The sequence below is a fragment of the Euprymna scolopes genome, chromosome 27 (assembly GCF_053919585.1).
Source record: "Euprymna scolopes isolate OS-2025 chromosome 27, ASM5391958v1, whole genome shotgun sequence".
NCBI lineage: Eukaryota > Metazoa > Mollusca > Cephalopoda > Sepiida > Sepiolidae > Euprymna > Euprymna scolopes.
This window is the reverse complement of record NC_136508.1, coordinates 23,776,775-23,789,557: the sequence shown is the minus strand read 5'-3', so window position 1 is coordinate 23,789,557 and position 12,783 is coordinate 23,776,775. Positions and strand designations below refer to the sequence as shown.

The 12,783-nt window shown below is 38.7% G+C and overlaps 1 protein-coding gene across 3 annotated transcripts in view; it reads right to left on the bottom strand.

Moving 5' to 3' along the window:
* Positions 1–4,247, bottom strand: part of LOC145248793 (uncharacterized) — a 79,203-nt gene extending 74,956 nt beyond the window's left edge. For all 3 annotated transcript variants that reach the window (XM_080110447.1, XM_080110449.1, XM_080110448.1), the window contains exon 1: positions 3,936–4,247. The gene's annotated coding sequence lies outside the window, so the exon portion shown is untranslated. The remainder of the gene's footprint in view (positions 1–3,935) is intronic.
* Positions 4,248–12,783: the final 8,536 nt, after the last annotated feature.

Sequence of the window (12,783 nt, the reverse complement as noted above, 5' to 3'; positions counted from 1 at the left end):
TATTAAGACTTCTCAACAAAAAAAACAGAATACAAACAAAAACAAAAAATAATTAACGAAATACGGAATTTGTTAATCATTTTATGGCCTCAAAGAAAACATGAGTCTGTCGCCCCCTCCCCTCCCAGAAAGTGGTTATTTCGAATTCTTTAACTCTTTTGCTTGTCGGGCATCGAAGACAGCACGTGTCTATCAGCTCTCTCCGCCATTTATACCAGATATGTGTGAGGAGCTTCGACAGAAATTGCAGCACCCAAGAACTCATGGCTTCCTTTTTTGTCCTCAAACTCCACAGGAAAAAAACATTGTTAACTGAACGAGTCTCACAGATAAATTCCGCAAAATGGGACTGCTTTGCAATATTGTTTCTTCCTCCTCTTTCCTATCAATATAAGTTTTTTATCATAATTTTTGTTTGTGTTTGTGTTCCTTTCTTCTTATCGACGTCATATTATTTTGTTACTCTTTATAATTGGAAATCTCAACAATTTGCAAAAACAGACATTAGATAAATTTACATGAAATAGATTTGTGTAAATCAATTTGCAAAAGAAGAACCACACGAGTTAATTTTACATGAAATAGATTTGTGTAAATTAATTTGCCAAAAGAAGAACCACGTAAGACAATTTAATATTAATTATATCTGTGTCAAATAATTTGTAAAACTAAAAATAAGGATAATTTAATACTAAAACGTGACGTCGGCAGAGGAAGGGATATGCGCTGGTTGTATCAGAATTTTGGGGGAATTTTTGACATCCCTAACACAAAACTGTGAATAAAATATAAAAAATCTCGTAATTTCTCTTTTTAAAGTGGGTTGTTTATTTTCTTTATGGAATATACTTTCAAGATAAACTATTAAAGTTGTTTAAAAAAATAATACTTAAATCATTCGTTGACATCTATGGTGATGACACGACCATCTACGGCAACACATCAAAGGTTGTAAATAACAAAGTTCTCTCTGATTCTCTCTCCTCTGATCTCGAGCGCGTGGTTCAGTGGGGGAAGTCGTGGCTGGTTACCTTTAATGCATCTTGAACCAAACTCCTATCTTTACATTATCAACGCTCTGATCCCCATCTGACATTCAATTGAAATGGATGGCTCTCGTCTGGGAGAAGCCCCGTGTTTTGACAAGCTTCTGGGTTTGTCCTTTACTCCTGATCTGAAATGGAACACGTACATCAAGTCTGTTGCCAAGGTCGCTGGAAAGATGGTGGGATCCTTCTACCGCTCCAGAAGATATCTCACTACCGATGAAATTCTCTTTCTATATAAAAGCCAAGTACGCCCAAGGATGGAATACTGCTGCCATATCTGGGCAGGAGCTGCTAAAAACAACCCATCATGCCTTGACAGAGTACAAAATAGACTTCGTGGCTTAGTGGGGGATGCCCTTTTCTCTACCCTGCAACCTCTCTCCCACAGAAGAGACGTTGCGAGCCTATCCTTGTTTTATCGTTATTTCCATGGCAGGTGCTCTTCTGAACTCCAATCTCTGGTCCCCCCCGCCAATCTTTCACAAAAAGCACCCGTCTAACTGAATCCACTGTGGAAAATTTTCCCCACTCTTTATCTGTGCCTAAATCAAAACGTGGATTCCATGAACAAAGCTTCTTTCTTAGAACTGCACGCCTGTGGAACTCTGTTCCGTCTACCTGCTTCCCACCTGACTACAACTTGGATGTCTTCAAGTCCAACGTTAACAAGTTCCTAATGAACCGCCCCCTTAAGTAAACACTTCATTAAATCTCCACACTAACGTACTGTACTTGCAATAACCCTTATCCCTGAGTGGCTTCCGGGCCTTGATAAGTGGTGACCACTGTGTAAAAAAAAAGAAAAAAGCTAAAAACAACCGTCTAGCTAAAACCACTGTCAATAATTTCCTCCACTCTTTATCTCTGCCTAAATCAAAACGTAGATTCCATGAACAAAGCTTCTTTCTGAGAAATGCACGACTGTGGAATTCTCTTCCGTTTGGCTGTTTCCCACTTGACTACAACTTGGTGTCTTCAAATCCAACATAAACAAATTCCTGATTAATCCTCCCTTAAGTAAGACACTTTATCAAATCTCCAATACCATCTATATTTGTACAAATAATTTATACAAACACCGTGACAGCGAATTAACCCTAACCCTAACCCTAACCCTAACCCTAAGCCCTAACCCTAACCCTAACCCTAACCCTAAACCCTAACCCTAACGCTGTCACGGTGTTTGTATAATAATACCGTACTACGATATTATCCCTTTGATTATTGTACACACAATAACTCTTATCCCCGAGTGGCTTCCGGGCCTTGATAAGTGGTGAGCCCCCATGTAAAAAAAAATCAGTGAAGCTTGTGAAAAGGCCAATATTGATTTAGAAAAAAAAACGGTGTGTTGGAAGATGAGAAGTTAAAGGTAGAGTTTATTTACAATACATTCAAAATGCTCACGGAATTAGAAGAACATATTTCAAGTTCTAATGTAGAATCCACCCCAGTTCCAACCCCACAAGTACCATTCACAGCCTTGTGTGTTCCAGCTCTGAGGTTGCAGTGTACTAAATTCAGTGGAATACGAGCCGGTAAATTTGAGTTTAAAAATTTCCTAGTTCAATTTGAAAACTGTGTGGCTGTACACTCCAAGAAAGTCAAATTGTCACTTAAAAAAAAAAATTTTTTTAGCTTGCTACGCATCTGTTAGTGTCTCATCTTTCGTTAGAAGATGAAAACATGGGGGCTCACCACTTATCAAGGCCCGGAAGCCACTCGGGGATAAGACTAAAACTTTGATGTAGCTATCAGTTTGTTGAGAAAGGAATTCTTGGATACTCCTCTCATTATTGACAAGATTTTTAAGCAATTGATGGGCAGTAGCCCTAAATATGACCAACAATTTGTCAACATAAAAAGTTTTTTTTATCAGAAATTAAAACTGACCTGTCTGAATTAAAGACTTCTTATAATTTGGATTTTTTTTTTGAAGAGAACACGCCAGGCTGTGAACTAATTAGCCATATATTTTTTTTTCAAAATTACCACCAACTGCTCAACAAGAATTAATCCGAACAGTTGAGAGTAACTACCCAAAAATGAATCAGATATTTTATAGTTACAACGAGGTTATAAAATCCTTAATCGAAACAGAAAAATATCCTAACCTCTTTCTCACAGAAGAGGTGCTGCGAGTTTTTCTCTGCTTTATCTTTATTTTCAGGGCAAGTGCTCGACTCAGCTTCAATCTATGGTACCTCCATCGCCAAACTTTTACAAGAAACACTCGTCTAGCAGAAAACACTATCAATAATTCCCCCCCCCCACTCTTTATCTGTGCCTAAACCTAAACGTAGATTCCATGAACAAAGCTTGTTTCTTAGAACTGCACGCCTATAGAATTGTCTTCCGTTTTCCTGCTTTTCCAACTGACTACAATATGGTTGTCTTCAAGTCTAACGTAAACAAGTTCTTGATGAGCCGTTCCAATCAAATTAGCAAATTTACCGCATTTCCATTACTAACGATTACTATATTGTCCAATTGTCTATTGTACACTCTTTAACCCTTATCCTCGAGTCGCCTTTTGGCCTTGATAAGTGGTGATGCCTATGTAAAAAAAAAATATATAATAATTCCCACCAAGACAAGTGTTAATGATAGCCTACTTTATTATTGAATTTTTTTATAACAATTTTTCATTTGTGTTTGTGTTCCTTTCTTCTTGTCAGCGTCACATTATTTTGTTACCGTCCATAGTTGGGAAAATCCCAACAGTATAATAAAAATGAACGTATGTGAGTCCGGTCTGATTAAAAAAAAATCACGTATGCTAATGTATTTTTATAATCAAAGAAAGGGGGGATTAATCTTAATTATAACTGATAATAATAAACAAAACATAAATTTCACTCAAAATGAAAAAAAAATAATACTTACCTCCTTATAAGAAAAACTTCGAAATCCAGATCCCCCTGATAGGAGGGGGTAACAACATGGAAGGTAATAAAAAATAATTATGAACAGACCCGTTTGTATATCCCGGTAAGTGGCGCTTTGGCAACCAGCAATAAACCAATCCCTTTTCCTGTTGGAAGAGGTAATGCCTGGGAGGGTTTTCCTATTAAGACCAAGCAAGTATTCTGCACTCTGTTTGTAGTCCAAAACGATATCCAAGAACAAACCAATTATCATGGAGTGATTTTTGAACATGAAATGAACGCGTCTTTTATTACAACGACATACACAAATAGAAATTTATTTTGACATCACAGCATGCATGACGTCATTTTTGACGTCATGGGAACAACTAGCATCTCTATATCTATTTTTCTTTCTCCAATCTCAATCGTCTTAAGAAAGGGATTTCTATCCTGGGCCCCTAAAATCAACAGACCTAAAATCAACAGAGATTAGACCATTCTGTGGTGATCTGATCCCTGTTGATTGCAGTGTACTGCTGGTTCTGTGCAGTTCTAGGAGGTCCTTCTCTCCCAAGTTTTACCTTCTCTCTTTGGGAAAAGGAGTTAGTTTATTGCTAATCGCCTGAGGCGCCCTTATTTATTATTTTAGTTACGTTCACCTCCTAACAAGGTATATAGTCACTTGAACATAAAGGGCTACTATTCGGGACAGGAAAGATGAACAAGATGTTGGTTTACATTACATTTAACTTCTGCATATCCGTACAATCAGGAAAGCAGGTAGCATGGAGGGAATTCCAAAGTCTAGCTGTTCAAGGGAAGAAACGATTACAGTAGAAAGCTTTCTGGCATTTAGAAACCTCAACAATGAAGGGGTGTGATTTTGTTGCTAAGTAGGTTTGTCAGGGACATTACGTCGAGAGGGCACAAGTGCAACGAGTTCATCAGAACGCATTCCATTAAAATACTTGTAAAACAGGCACAGAGATACAACATTGCGACGATGGGACAGGGGTTGAAGCTTACTTGACAAATTAATTGAAGACTCTTTTTTGGGCACTATCTAGGAGGGGGAGACTAGTGTTAGATACACCACTAGCTCAGATGTGGCAACGATACTCCATGCAAGAGCGAATAGTGACTTTTTAGAGATATAGGATACTCTCAGATGTGAGTAGACTTCTAGCACGTTAGAGGGAGCCCACCTTCTTTGCAGCATCCTTTGCAATGTCCTCAATGTATTTGTTCCAGTTCATATTTCCCATGAATGTTAAGCCGAGGAGTTTGAAGGAATAATTCTTAGGGATGGGCGTTATTTGTCATGGATATCGATGGTTGGAGAGGGAGGTCGTTAATGAATATTAGGAATAATAGTGGTCCAAGTATAGACCCCTAAGGCACTTCTTTTTTTTAACATAGGGGTCACCACTTATCAAGGCCCGAAGGCCACTCAGGGATAAGGGTTATTGCATGTACGGTAATCAATAAGATAGCATTGTAGTAATCATTAGTATTGGGGGTTTTGATAAAGTGTCTTACTTAAGGGGGCGGTTTGTCAGGAGTTTGTTTATGTTGGACTTGAAGACATCCAAGTTGTAGTCAGGTGGGAAACAGGCAAGCGGCAGAGAGTTCCATTGGCATGCAGTTCTAAGAAAGAAGCTTTGCTCATGGAATCTAAATTTGGATTTTGGCACAGATAAAGAGTGTGGAAAATTATTTACAGTAGTTTTAGCCAGACGGGTTTTTCTCGTGCAAGATTGGCGAGGGGGGACGAGGGATTAGAGCACCTGCCATGGAAATAATGATAAAACAAAGACAGGCTTGCAACGTATCTTCTGTGGGAGAGAGGTTGCAGGGAAGAGAAAAGGGCATCCCCCACTAAGCCACGAAGTCTATTTTGTACTCTGTCAAGGCAGGATAGGCTGTTTTTAGCAGCTCCTGACCAGATGTGGCAGCAGTACTCCATCTTTGGACGTACTTGGCTTTTATACAGATAGAGAATTGCATCAGTAGTGAGATATCTTCTAGAGCGGTAGAAGGATCCAACCATTTTCCCAGCGTCCCTGGCAACAGATTTGATGTACTTGTTCCATTTCAGATCAGGAGTAAAGGACAAACCTAGAAGCTTGTCAAAACATGGAGCCTCTCAAAGACTAGAGGCATCCATTTCAATTGATGCCAGGGACGCTGGGATAGGGATCAGAACGTTGATGATGTAAAGATAGAAGCTTGGTTTTAGATGCATTAAAAGTGACCAGCCACCTCTTCTCCCATTGTACCATGTGCTCAAGATCAGAAGAGAGAGAATTAGAGAGAACTTTGTCATTTACGGCCTTTGATGTGTTGCCATAGATGGTCGTGTCATCAGCATAGATGTCAACGAATGATTTAAGTATGTGTTTTGGGAGATCATTGATGTAGATCAGGAAGAGTGTTGGGCCCAGGATGGACCCCTGAGGGACTCCAGCATTAATACTGTGAGCCTCTGATTTCTGCCCATCAACCACTACTCTTATAAATCTATCAGAGAGAAATGATTTAATGATTGAGAAAACATTTCCAATAATACCGTAGCTGGAAATCTTGTGAAGTAGGCCCTTATGCCATACCTTATCAAAGGCCTTCGATATGTCAAGAGCAATTGCCCTGGAAAGGAAACCTTTGTCAAGAGATTCACTAATCCTATGTGATATAACCGTTAGCACATCTGCTGTAGATCTTGCAGAGCGGAAACCATATTGTATGTCACTAAGAAGGTTGTTTCTGTTGAGGTGATTGACTACTTCTTTATTTAATATGGATTCCAACAACTTACTCATGAAACACAGGAGACTTATTGGTCTGTACTGAGAGGGAGATGACTTTTCACCTGAATTCTTAAATACAGGGCATACTGATGAGGTTTTCCAGGGTGTTGGAAAGCACTTCTCCTTAAGGCAACGCTTAAACAGTTTTGCAAGTAAAGGGCAAGTTCTGGTTGGAGCTTTTTCAGCACTATAACTGGAATGCCGTCAGGGCCAGTTGCTTTACTGGAATCAAGATTCTTGATTAGCTTGGCGACCTCACGCACAGATATTTGTATGTTGCATAGCGTGTTGTCTGTTATAGGAGGAAATACGGGGAGTCGATGGCCATTGTCGCGTAGGGTAGAATAAGCTGTAAAGTTCTTGGCAAATAGTCTGGCCTTGTCTGATGCTGACGAGATGACCTCAGGTCCATTGATGATAGTTGGGATAGAACGCACGCTTTTGTTCAAGATCCTGTTTGCTATTTGCCAGAACTGGTGGGAACCAAGCCGCTGCTCAGCTACTTTGGATTTAACAGACTGAGCATATAGCTCTCTTGCATGTTTTATTACGCTTTTACTGTGGTTGCTGGCAGTCCTGAAAGCAGCTTTAGTCTCAGTACATTTATTATGTTGGTAGCTATGGAAAAAGTGATTTCTGTGCGCAATGGCATCAGCACATTCAGGGGAGAACCATGGCTGGCTGTTAGGTTTTTGTTAGAAGTTTTTGGATGGTATGAATCGGTCTATGCCTATAATTAACTATTCAGTCAGGTCTGATACCATAGAGGACACATCCTTTTTAAACATGGAATTCAGAGGTAGGTCAGATATGAATGTACGGAAGCTATCCCAGTCAGCGATAGAGTATCAATATACAGTACGGTGGAGAGGTACGTCTGAAGACTTATTACATTTCATTTTTATCTTAACTGCTACAACAGAATGTTATGCTGTTTGGATGTACGTCCATCAATGACAACCTGTATGCTTCTATTGTCTAAGAAGGATTTAATTATATTTAGTATATGCTCAGTTATGACGTACGATTTGATTTTCATTACCAGTCCTTTGTGCTAGACTTTGTTAAAGGTTTGGATATATCAAGGACGACAGTCATAGCTTCACCCTTACCGGAGAATGTTGATGGGGTTGTTCAGGCATTTTTAGCAGGTCAGAGTGCTCCTTTTCAAGGGCACTGATTTCCGAATCCCACTTTCTGATCCTGGTATTACAGTTCTTGCTGTGGGAGAGAACTTAATACCCTTAAGAAAGTCTTTGAATAAAGACAAAAACGTTGACAAGTATATAAACGAGTTTCCGTGTTCCCATTTCTTTTTCATTCTTCGTTAATAAAAACTATAACTCTGCTTTGTCCCTGTGACTACGTGATTTGCACACATTTCATGTACCTCTACATTGTCCGTGACCCGTTGGGTCAATATTTGTGATTGTCTGTGACTCGTTGGGTCAATATTTGTGATATCACAAATATTGACCCAACGGGTCACGGACAATGTAGAGGTACATGAAATGTGTGTAAATCACGTAGTCACAGGGACAAAGCAGAGTTATAGTTTTTATTAACGAAGAATGAAAAAGAAATGGAAAAACTGAAACTCGTTTATATACTCATAAGTATATATATATTGGGTTGGTGCAAAAGTTTTTGCCAATTTAAAATATAATCTTGAAAATGAAAAACTCTATTTTTGAAAATTAATAATAACGACCTTTGCTCTCTTTAACTTGATTCCATCTGCCAACAAACCTATAAATGCCTTACGTTTTGATGTAAAATATCTAACTCATGTTCAATCTCTTCTCTTTAGGCCATTTAAATGATTTTGTAATCCTCGAAATCTAATGTATAAAACTCACTATGTTTGTCTGTCAGTCTGTCTCCATTTTTTTTTCAGAGCACATCTTCTCTGAGACAGAAGGTCGCAGAACAGCGCAAGGCAGGTCAAATGATTACATTTTTTTGTGAACCATTGCTTTTTGGCGTTTTAGCCGGTAAAAACAGCTGCTAAGGGGTCAAAATTGAAAAAAATGGAACTTGGCACATGTAAGTTGACTAAACGTGTTATTTGTACGCATTTGCAAATATATACATTCAAATCTTAAAGTTGGTTTAGTTTTAACTATTTCTTATTCATCTGACAATAGCTGAAACAATAACAACTAAGGCTGGAGCACTGTATGTTTTGGTTTCGATTCTAGCTGATGGCACCTAAATCATATTTTTGTTTTTACTTTTGAAATAACTATTATATATTGAATACAATATGATATATGCTAATTGATAGAGAATTGACTATAATAATAAGTACAACATCTGCCTGAATTAAAATATCATATTTAAGCGTATTTTAGTTAATAATGAAGACAACAGTAGGGTGTCTCATTTTAACATTAAAAAAACAACTTCATTTGTTATCTTCGTTAGTAGCGTGTACACAAGAGAAACAGGTTAGGAGAGTTCTGTGTTCGGGCGCGCTTGTATTTATATAGTCCTGAAAAGATTTCCTGATGTGGAGATGAAGATTAGACATAAGTCAGGCCTGTTGTTGGAGGCGCCCCTCCATGGGATTAATGGGCTATCTCATGACGTCACCTCCGCTGGTGACGTCACTTCAGGTAACCTGCATTTGACTCTTCGCCGCCATCTTTGTTCAACATAATGTTTCAATAGTTAACAGCATCGTTAACCCTACCATGCGGGGTTTTTTTTAAATCTTTTTTTTTCCCCACTGTCTGCAGCTCACCCAATGGCACATGGTTGTCCGACCATTTTTTTTATTCAAAGTTTGGATTGCATCTTGCTCTAAAGGTTCCTCTCACACTGACTCGTGCTTCCAAATCCTCTGGTCGCCCACGCAGTTCCTTGATGTCACAAGACACTTTTCCGTCGCTTGCCGCCCATGTGTCCTTTTTTTCTTTCTGCTTTTTTTTTTTGCCTTCTCTTCCTCTGCTGTTACGTCAGCTCGCACACCGGCTTGGTCATTTGCATATGTGCCATGCTGCTGCTGCTGCTGCTGCTGCTAAATACACGTTAGTGGCTCTGTTACATTTGTAGATTGGCAGATTTTCTGTGTGAAATATACAAGTACATGGCTTGATGACCAGGATTGTATCTATGGTGAAGGAATTGAAGTTGAAATCGACAAAAACGTTAATTGCCGATCGGAAGTACAACAAAAACTGGGTACTAAAACAATTTTTCGTTGGCATTGAAAGGACAATCAAATGTTATGCCGATAAAAGAAACAGAGAGACACTTCTTCCTCGCGTGACAAAATATGGTGCTTCTGCACTTACTGACGTGTAATGTCTACAAAGTTGGCTCAAGCTCGCTTGATAGTTGACAGTGTTAACATATTACCCGAGTTATGTGCCCTTGATAGGAACTCAGCTACCTTGGTATTGGGGGCAACTCCCCGGGCAGTGGTAATGAAAACTGTCATGGCGACCTGAATAAAGGCACGTCCTCCCATGTTAAGTTCTTACTGAATGAAATGTCCTGTTATTATTCCCCCGCATAAAATATCCCATATTTTATTTATACAGACAGAAATAACTGGAAAAGGTCGGCTGAACGGTCCTCACTTTGTACCAAACGTGCTGTCTGTTTTTAGCTAATATAAATCTTTGAAGGCTACATGTTTATAATTTGGAAAAAAATTTTTTAATTATTTTAATCGCGTAGGTCTGGGATACGGTTTTTTTCTTTTACATAGACATCACCACATTATCAAAGCCAAGAGGCCACTCAAGGATAAGGGTTAAAGAGTGTACAGTAGAAATTGGACAATATAGTAATCATTAGTAATGAAAATTCGGTAAATTTGATAACTTATATGGAACGGCTCATCAAGAACTTATTTACGTTAGACTTGAAGACAACCATATTGTAGTCAGCCAGAAAGCAGGAAAACGGAAGACAATTCCACAGGCGTGCAGTTCTAAGAAAGAAGCTTTGTTCATGGAATCTACGTTTAGGTTTAGGCACAGATAAAGAGTGGGAGGAATTATTGATAGTGTTTTCAGCTAGACGGGTGTTTCTTGTGAAAGTTAGGCGGGGGGGGGGACCATAGACTGAAGCTCAGTCGAACACTTTCCATGAAAATAACGATACATCAGAGACAAACTCGCAACATCTCTTCTGTGAGATAGAGGTTGCAGAGAAGAGAAAAGGACATCTCCTACGAGGCTACGAAGTCTATTTTGAACTCTATCAAGGCAGGACAAGTCCTTTAAGGTAAGGGTTAGGGTTTAAGGTTAAGATATAAGGTTATGGTTTAAGTTTACGGTTTAAGATTAAGGTTTTAGGTTAGGGCTGAGTTGGATACATGTTTGTAATTTTACTTGTTGTATTTCCATGTTTTTCCTATTCATTATTATAATATTATAATTTTCTCGTAGCAATTTAATGTTTTGCAAATGGCTGCTTCTGGTTATTCCGGTCAGTGGCGAAGCACATCCAAGAAACTTTGTGAAAGCCACGAGTCGGTAAATGTAGAAATACCCCAAATATATTAAGTTGGGATCAATGATAAAAAAGTGATGCTTGACTGGTTTACAAGCGTACTAATATTTTAGTATGAATATTTTAGTATGAATATTTTAGTATGAATATGTTAGTTTAATATGTTAGGCTTACGTTACAAGCATTTTGCAGTTAACCACTCCAAAAATTTTGTGAATGCTGAAATTCACACACAGACTATCAAAAGATATTGGCACGATCCGAAAGAATGGATTAAGCAACCTGGTACAAAGTCAGAAGGTATGCACCTGGAGTACCTGGCGAGATATTCATTAATTTCATTTGTGCCAGATAACACTACACTGGTGCATCATTTTTTTCTTCAGCGGCCAAACCGTATCCTCTTTTGTTCGACTACCTGCATAACATAATCCCACAACCAGTGGAAACTGATGATTCCGACGATGAGGAAGCCCATCCTGTACCTATAACATTTCAATCCAATGAACTCAAAAGTGGAACTTCCTACATTTGAAGAATCCCAGCCTGGACCTGAATTTTCATAAGCAAGAAGCCCAAAGAACCCTGGCTTGTAACAGAATTTTCTGAATCTCTAATGAACAAACATCTTACTTATAAGAGTTCTTTCTAATTTGCTTTTCGTCATTTTATTAGGTTGACAAGAAATTTCTTATAGTTTTTAACTTTTAAATTCAGATGAACATATTTCGGCTCGAACAAAGATTGAAATAAGCACCATTAAAATCAACACACATTTACCAACGCAAAACCAAAAACGTAAAAATCTTGTATTTTGGTGGCGATGAAGTCGCTGAAGGTGTTTTTGAAATTGTTTAGGGTTTTGAAGCATTTCTCACACAGAAAATTGTTGAGATGCTTGAAAAAGTGGTAGTCATTTGGTGAGACGTCTAAAGAGTATGGCGTATAAGACAGAGTTCCAGAGCCCAATTCGTGCAATTTTTGCAGGGCTGGTTTAGCAACGTGCATTCAGGCATTGTCGATGAGGAGAATTGGGCTTTTTCTGTTAACTAATGCTGGGTATTGTTGTTGAAGCTTGTGCTGTATTTCATGACAGTACTTATCCGCCGTAATGGTTTTGCCCGCATTCAAAAAACTGTAATCGATGAGACCGGTCACAGACCACCAAATACATGGCCTTCTTTTAGTGCAACTCTGGCTTCAGGAAGTCTTGTCGAGCTTCGTCAGCATCTAATCATCCAGTTGTCATAAAGAACCCACTTTTCATCGCAAGACACAACCCAGTCGAGCTTGTTGCATAAAAAAAGGGAAGACGACACTTCATAACAGCATTTCTTTTATTTGTTGTTCAATTCGTGAGGTACCCATTCATCAAGTTTTTTTTGTCTTTCTAATCTCTCTCAAGTGGTTGGAAATAATTTTATATGTTACGTCTCTTTCAGAAGCAAGTTCTTGAACAGTTGTGCGTAGATTTGCTTCAACTAAGGCTTTAATTGATCGTTGTCAACATCCAATGGCCGACCACTGCGCTCATCATCTTCAAAACTCTCATCATTGCCACAAAATTTCTTAAGCCACCATTGTGCTATG